Here is a 7372-nt window from a genome sequence, read left to right on the forward strand (position 1 = left end):
AAAAAGTCAAAATGAGGAAATAAAACCTTCTCCTGAGCATCTGTAACCCCTATACTGTCCTTAAGACTTTACAGCACAAAATCACAATAACTGGGTGGTCAAAAAAATCCCAAACCTTGAATTTAAAGTAGCCTCTTATTGGTAGTGGCCCCAGGGATGCAAATCCTCTCTGGAAGAACTCATCCACCTTCAACACAAGTCTCAGGATTCACACTGATAAAGTTCCATAAAATATGAGATGAAGTAAAAAATGTAAAAATATATAGGGGAGCAGATGTAGTACAAGTGATTAAGCACCTGCTTCCCACATACAAGGTCTGGGATTAAGTCCGCAACCCCAATACCCCATTATATATATATATAAAATAAGCACCATTAACCAGATGAAGCAAAAACACCATGCAGAAAAATAAGAATTGGAAAGACATCATATACTGGAATTATCAGACACTGAATATTAAGTAAGTGTATTTTACATGTTTAAAGAAATAAAATAAGGAATTGAAAATATGCTCAAGAGTAAGAGACTATAAAAATGACCAAGCAGATTTGTGAATGAACCAAATAGAACATCAAACAACAAAAACAAAATAATTGAACATTTAAAACTTAGTGGATGGATTTAGTAGCAGTCGGACAAAACTGAAGGGAGAATTAGTAAACTGGAAGGAATGTCAGAAGAAATTAGAATGCTGCATAGAGGGGCAAATAGATGGAGAATACAAAAAGAGGTTAAAAGTCATGGAGGATAAAGTGAAAGTGTCTCTCATACATCTTATCTGAGTTTCTGAAGAGAGAAGAGAAAGAAAGCTACAGAGGCAAAATTAGAAAAGATAATGGCTGAGAATTTTCCAGAACTGAAGAACACTAATCCACACTTTCAGGAATCCTAAGTAGGTTCAATAAAGAAATCCATACTTAGATCCATCTCAGTAAAATTTCAGTACATAAATGGTAAAGAAAATATCTTCAACAATCCAGTCAAAATACAACTCACAGAGTAGGAGAAAATACTTGCAAATCATATCTCTGATAAGAGTCTAGTATGCAGAATATATAAAGAACTCTTACAACTCAACCATAAAAGGACAAATAACCCAATGAAAAAAATGGGCAAAGGATTTGAATAGACATTCCTACAAAGAAGATATATAAATGATCAATAAGCACATGAAAAGATTCTTGACATCATTAGCCTTAGGGAAATGCGAATTAAAACCACAATGAGGGAGCCAGATGTGGCTCAAGTGATAAGGCCTCTGCCTACCATATGGGAGGACCTGGGTTCAATCCCAGACCTCCTGGTGAAAAAGAAGAGAAAGCATGCCCACGCAGTGAGCCAAGCGCCCACATGAGTGCTCATGCGGTGAGCCAAGTGCCGGTGCAGTGAGCCAGAAGCCCACGAGTGAGTCACACAGTAAGATGATGATGAAAGATAAAGCGAGACAAAGAGGAGAATCAAAGTGAAGCACAGCCAACACCAGGAACTGAGGTGGCTCCATTGACAGGGAGCCTCTCTCCACATCAGAGGTCCCCAGGATCGAATCCCAGTGAATCCTAGAGGAGAAAGATGAGAAGACAAAAAGAGAAAGAGATACAGATCACACAGCAAATGGACACAGTCAGCAAGAAACAGCAGGGCAGGGGCATGGGTGGGGAAAAAATAAATCTTAAAAAAAAAACACACAAAACAATGAGATCTCTCTTATCACCCACTGAGATGGATATAATAAAAGACAGATAATAACAAATGTGGGTAAAGATGTGGAGAAATTAGAACCCCACATTTCTAGTGGGAATATAAAATGGTATAGCTAAAACCAAAAATTAAAAAAATTAAAAAAATAAAATGTTATAGCTGCTGTGGAAAACAATTCGGCAGTTCCTCAAAAAGTTAAGCAGAGAGTTACCATATAAACCTAGAAATTTCACTACTAGGTATATACCCAAGAAAATGGAAAACATACATACATGCAAAAACTTGTATACAAATGTAGATAGCAGCATAATTCACAGTCCCCCAAAAGTGGGAACAATCCATGTCCATCAACTGATCAATGGATAAACAATATCCATACACTGCAATATTATTCACCCATAAAAGGGATATAGTACTAATTTATGCTACAACATGGATGAACCTTGACGACATAATGCTAAGTGAAAGAAGCTAGACACAAAGGCCATGAATTCTACAATTTCATTTATATGAAATGTCTGTAATAGGAAAATTCATAAAAACAGAAAAGAGATACGTAGTTTCCAGGAATTGTGGGAAACAGAGAATAAGGAGTGACAGCTAATGGGTACAGGGTTTCTTTTAGGGATGATGAAATGCTCTAAAATTAGATAGTGATAATGTTTGCACAGCTCTACAAATATACCAAAAGCTACTGAATTTTATACTTTAAAAGGGTGAATGTTATAGAAATAAGTGAATTATAGCTCAATAAAACTATTATATAAAAGAACAGAAGTAATATTTAATTTGTGATATCAAGGATGCAAGCTAAAATATTGGATACTAAGAGCACATAATTTGGGAGGGAAGTTAGCAATGTTTAAATGTTCTCAAATCTTTGTATTGTTTTGAAGGAGGAAAATGTATTAATTTTAGAGTTTGATAACTTAAGAATGTATGTTCCCCCATCCAAAAAAGTAAAGAGTATCCAAAACTGTGAGCAAAACAGTTCCTTCCATCTGTCCCATAAGATCTAAGGCCCTTCTCAGTATGAAGCAGAGTGGGTATCACCATCCCCAAAGCCTCAAGACTGAGGAATGAACAAACATACGCCACCATAGACCAAAGTAAAATTATTATTGTAGTAACAGAAGAACTTGTACATTGATGTAAAGATAGTGATTACCAGAGGTTCTAAGGGAAGGGGATGAGGTATATAAGAATCCCCTATATTATCTCTCTTTTTTTAGGAGGTACTCGGGATTGAACCCAGAACTTTGTACACATGAAGCATGCACTCAGCCACTGAGTTACACCTACTCCCCCCACATTTTCTTTTTTTAAAAAGAAGTTTCAGATTACATAAATGTTACAGTGAAAATATAGGGGATTCCCCTATTCCCTAACCCCTCTTCCTCCCATACTTCCCCCATTAACAACATCTTTCATCAGTGTGTACATTTGCTACAATTGATGAACACACACTGAACCATGTTCTATAGTTTACATTATGGTTTACACTTTGCACTGCACAATTTTATAAATTTTGACAAAATATATAATGGCTTGTATCCATCATTGCAATGTCATGCAGAACAATTCCAATGTCCTCAAAATGCCCCATGTTATACATATTCTTCCTTCTCCCTCCCTCAGAACCTCTGGTGACAATTGTCTTTACATCAATGTTACAAGTTCTTCCACTACAAGAATAATAATAAGCCTACTTTAGTCCATAGTTGCATTCCCCTCTTATGTTTGTTCATTCCTCTACCTTGAGGATTTTGGGATGGTGATGCCCACTCTGCTTACATTTGAGAAGGAGCTTAGACTCTGTGAGCAGATGGATAGAATTGTCTTGCTTGTAGTTGTAGATACTCTCTGTTTTTTGGGATGGGTATTGTCCATCATAATCCTTTTGTTAGTTGTCCTGGGTGAGTCCTATGAACTGGAGAGTAGGTGTTGACTACAAATCTGCTGAAATTTAGGGTTCAACCAGCATATAAATAGCCAGAAATTTTATGTCTCTGGGACATATATTTAATGGGTATAGTGCTAATTATAGGTCCAAATAAAAGGGACAGAAGAACCTTGTGTAGGAAAAAAATAAATGAGTCTAACTCTGATACATTGGAGAGATAGGTTAGCCCATATTCCAAGGTAAGGTCCAATGACATGGAGCCAATTACCTGGGGTTGTCTGCCTGTAGTGTCTAGGTGTCTCTAGAACCCTTAGGAAGACCCCTGCTTGAGGCACTGTTTACTCTGGCAATCAGTGAGATCCCTCTGAGATGTGCATAAGTGTAACCTTATAAGACACTTATAAATCTCTTAGCCACAAAAAACTCATTTGTATTTCATATTTCCCCTTTTTGGTTTAGGTCTTTTTCTGAATGTATCATTATTGGTGCTTGGTAATAATAATCTCTCAGTGCCAGGGAGGTTATCCCTGGGAGTCATGTCCTACGTCAGGGGGAAGGTAGTGCATTTATTTGCTGAATTTGGCTGAGAAAGTCCACATTTGAGCAACAATGAGGCTTTCAGGAGGTAACTCTTAGGCAGTATATATTACTAGGCTAAATTTAAATTTCACAAGAACAAGGTTCATAAGTATAAACATCAACATCAAGGGTTTGGCATATTAATCTGTCCTCCTGTACTAGGCACTGCCCATATACTCTAGAGATTCTTGCCACTCTATGAGAGAATGTAGCAGGACTCCCCAGGATGAGAATTCAATATTCTGTTGGTTATTGTGTTGGTCTCCACCCACCAAGAGACAACACCCAATGACCACATGAATACATTCATATTCCATAGAGGCATGCCCCAGGTGCACCCTTCCCCACACATCTCACCACCACCAATACCCTGCACCAGTGATTCTTCCCTGACAAGCTTCCCCTATATTTTCTTTTTTAAAAAAATATTTAAATATTTATTTATTTTTGCCCCTTCTCCTCCTTCTGTCTTGCTGTTTTTGCTGTCTGTGTTGTCTTCTCTACTGATTTTCTCTCCTCTAGGATTCACTGGGATTCAATCTAATGGGAGAGAGGTTCCCTGTCAATTGCACCACCTCAGTTCCCGGTTTCCTGTGCTTCACCTTGACTCTCCCCTTGTCTCTCTTTTGATATGTCATCATCTTGCTGTATGACTCACTTGTGCGGGGCACTGGCTCACCATGTGGGCACTCATGCGGGCATTCATGTGGGCACTGGCTCACCGTACAGGCACTCACACAGGCACTGGCTTGCCACGTGGGCATGCTTTCTCTTCTTCTTTTTCACCAGGAGGCCCCAGGGATCCAACCCAGTTCCTCCCATATGGTAGGCGGAAGCTCTATCACTTGAGCCACATCCACATCCCACCAATATTTTCCATGTAACTTTTTCCGTAATCTAAAACTTCTTTAGGGAAGTGGATGTGGCTCAACTGATAGAGCATCTGCTTACCATATGGGAGGTCCAGGGTTCAAACCCAGGGCCTCCTGACCTGTGTGGTGAGCTGGCCCACGTGCAGTGCTAATGCGCGCAAAGAGTGCTGTGCCACACAAGGGTGTCCCCCACATAGGTGAGCCCCACGCACAAGGAGTGCACCCCATAAGGAAAGCCGCCCTATGTGTAAAAAGTACAGCCTGACCAGGAGTGGCACTGCACACACAGAGAGCTGATGCAGCAAGATGACGCAACAAAGAGACACAGATTCCCAGTGCCGCTGACAAGAATGCAAGCAGACACAGAAGAACACACAGCTAATGGACACAGAGAGCAGACAATGGGGGGGGGGGGGGCGGAATAAAACAAATCTTTTAAAAAAGTAAAAATAAAAATAAAACTTCTTTAAAAATAAAGTTGAAAAAAAAGAATGCATGTTAAACTTCCTGTGATAATTGCTTTTTTTTAAAAAAAGAATGTATAACTTTCACAGTATTAAAGAGCAAAAAAGAAAAGAGAAAAATATAGTAAATCACTGCCAAAGGCCACAAAGAAAGGACATTGAAAGGACATTCAGAAAACACATAATAAAACAAATAAGATGATAGAAAAAATACAAATAGATCAATAACAATGACTGTAAATTGACTAAATTCTCAAACTAAAAGACAAAGAGCATCAGAAAATGTTCTAATTATTATGGTTGTATAACACTACACCCCCAAATTTAGTGGCCTAAAACAAATAATAATTTATTATCTCTCATGTCAGAAATTTAGGAGTGGCTTGCCTGGGTAGCTGGGGTTCTCATATGATTGCAGTCAGGTAGTGACTAGGATTGGATCAGCTCTAGGGCTGCCTTACTTACATATCTGGTGCCTGGGCTGGGAAGACTCAAGTAACAGAGGTCTAGAACAGCTGGGGCTCCTCAGGCTTTTTTCTCTAGTCCGCTGTCAACCTTCCACATGGTCTCTCCAGCATGGCAGCCATAAGGCTTCCATACCTTTCACATGGCATCTCTGGGCTCCAAAGGTGTGTGTCCTAAAAAAGTATCCTCTTCTACAACTTAGCCTAATTAGGCACATAGTGTCACTTACACACACCTGCTTAGATTAAAGGGCCTTTTTATTCTTTGCATTCTTTTCCTTAAAGAGAAAAATGTCATTGTAAAAGCTCCAAGCTCGACAAAACCTGGATCGATCCTGATTGTGCAGTGTATGTGCTGCAAAAAGACACTTGGCCAAAGGTGCACAGAAGTTAGCAGCCAGGTTTTTCCTGCTAAACCTTGGAAACTACGGTGGGACTGTGTCTGCTCAAAGCAGGTGGTGCCTTTTTACAATTCATTGACCATGAGGGTGGAGCCTTTTAAAAACTATCACAGGACTAGTACACCTACCTCAAAGAATCATGAGGGGAAGCGAACTTGGCCCAGTGGATAGGGCGTCTGTCTACCACATGGGAGGTCCGCGGTTCAAACCCCGGGCCTCCTTGACTCGTGTGGAGCTGGCCCACGTGCAGTGCTGATGCGCGCAAGGAGTGCCCTGCCATGCAGGGGTATCCCCTGCATAGGGAAGCCCCACGTGCAAGGAGCGTGCCCTGTAAGGAGAGCCGCCCAGTGCGAAAGAAAATGCAGCCTGCCCAGGAATGGTGCCACACACAGGGAGAGCTGACAAAACAAGATGACGCAACAAAAGAAACACAGATTGCCGTGCTGCTGATAAGGATAGAAGCGGTCATAGAAGAACACACAGCAAATGGACACAGAGAGCAGACAGATGGGAGGGAAGGGGAGAGACATAAATAAAAAATAAATCTTAAAAAAAAAAAAGAATCATGAGGATCCAATGAGGGAAAGAAAAGGTCTATAAATTACTTCCCATATAGTTAGGGCTCAGTGTTATGTTAGTATCTTACCTGGTCCCACCGTGTCCTCTCTCCTAATCTCTACGCCAATAATCCAACAGCTTCAAGTTTCATGCCCCAAATCAATTAGTCAATGTGTGCCTGCAGGGCACATGCTCACAGAAAACGGGGTCACTGTGTTCAGCAGAAACAGTGAATGAGTATTAACTTCCTCACTCCCGGATCCAGCTCTTTATCTGCTTCTGGTGGGTTGTCTGAGGTTTCTGGGGCGTTTGAGAGTGAGAACGTCTCAGTTTTCCCACGGTCTTTTGTCGTCTGCTTTAGCTAAAGGAGCAGTCTCAGCCTTCCTTCTCCTAAATGGAACCGCATACCTCATCCTCAGCTACTCAGCTACA

General features: G+C 40.4%; 1 long non-coding RNA gene across 1 annotated transcript in view; it reads right to left on the minus strand.

The window, feature by feature from the left end:
• The window catches only part of LOC131280102 (uncharacterized), a 31147-nt gene extending 23775 nt beyond the window's left edge, over window positions 1-7372 (minus strand). Inside the window, exon 1 of the long non-coding RNA XR_009187699.2 lies at window positions 7029-7372. This is a non-coding gene — a long non-coding RNA (uncharacterized lncRNA). The remainder of the gene's footprint in view (window positions 1-7028) is intronic.

This window comes from Dasypus novemcinctus, chromosome 10 (genome assembly GCF_030445035.2).
Source record: "Dasypus novemcinctus isolate mDasNov1 chromosome 10, mDasNov1.1.hap2, whole genome shotgun sequence".
Classification (NCBI taxonomy): Eukaryota; Metazoa; Chordata; class Mammalia; order Cingulata; family Dasypodidae; genus Dasypus; species Dasypus novemcinctus.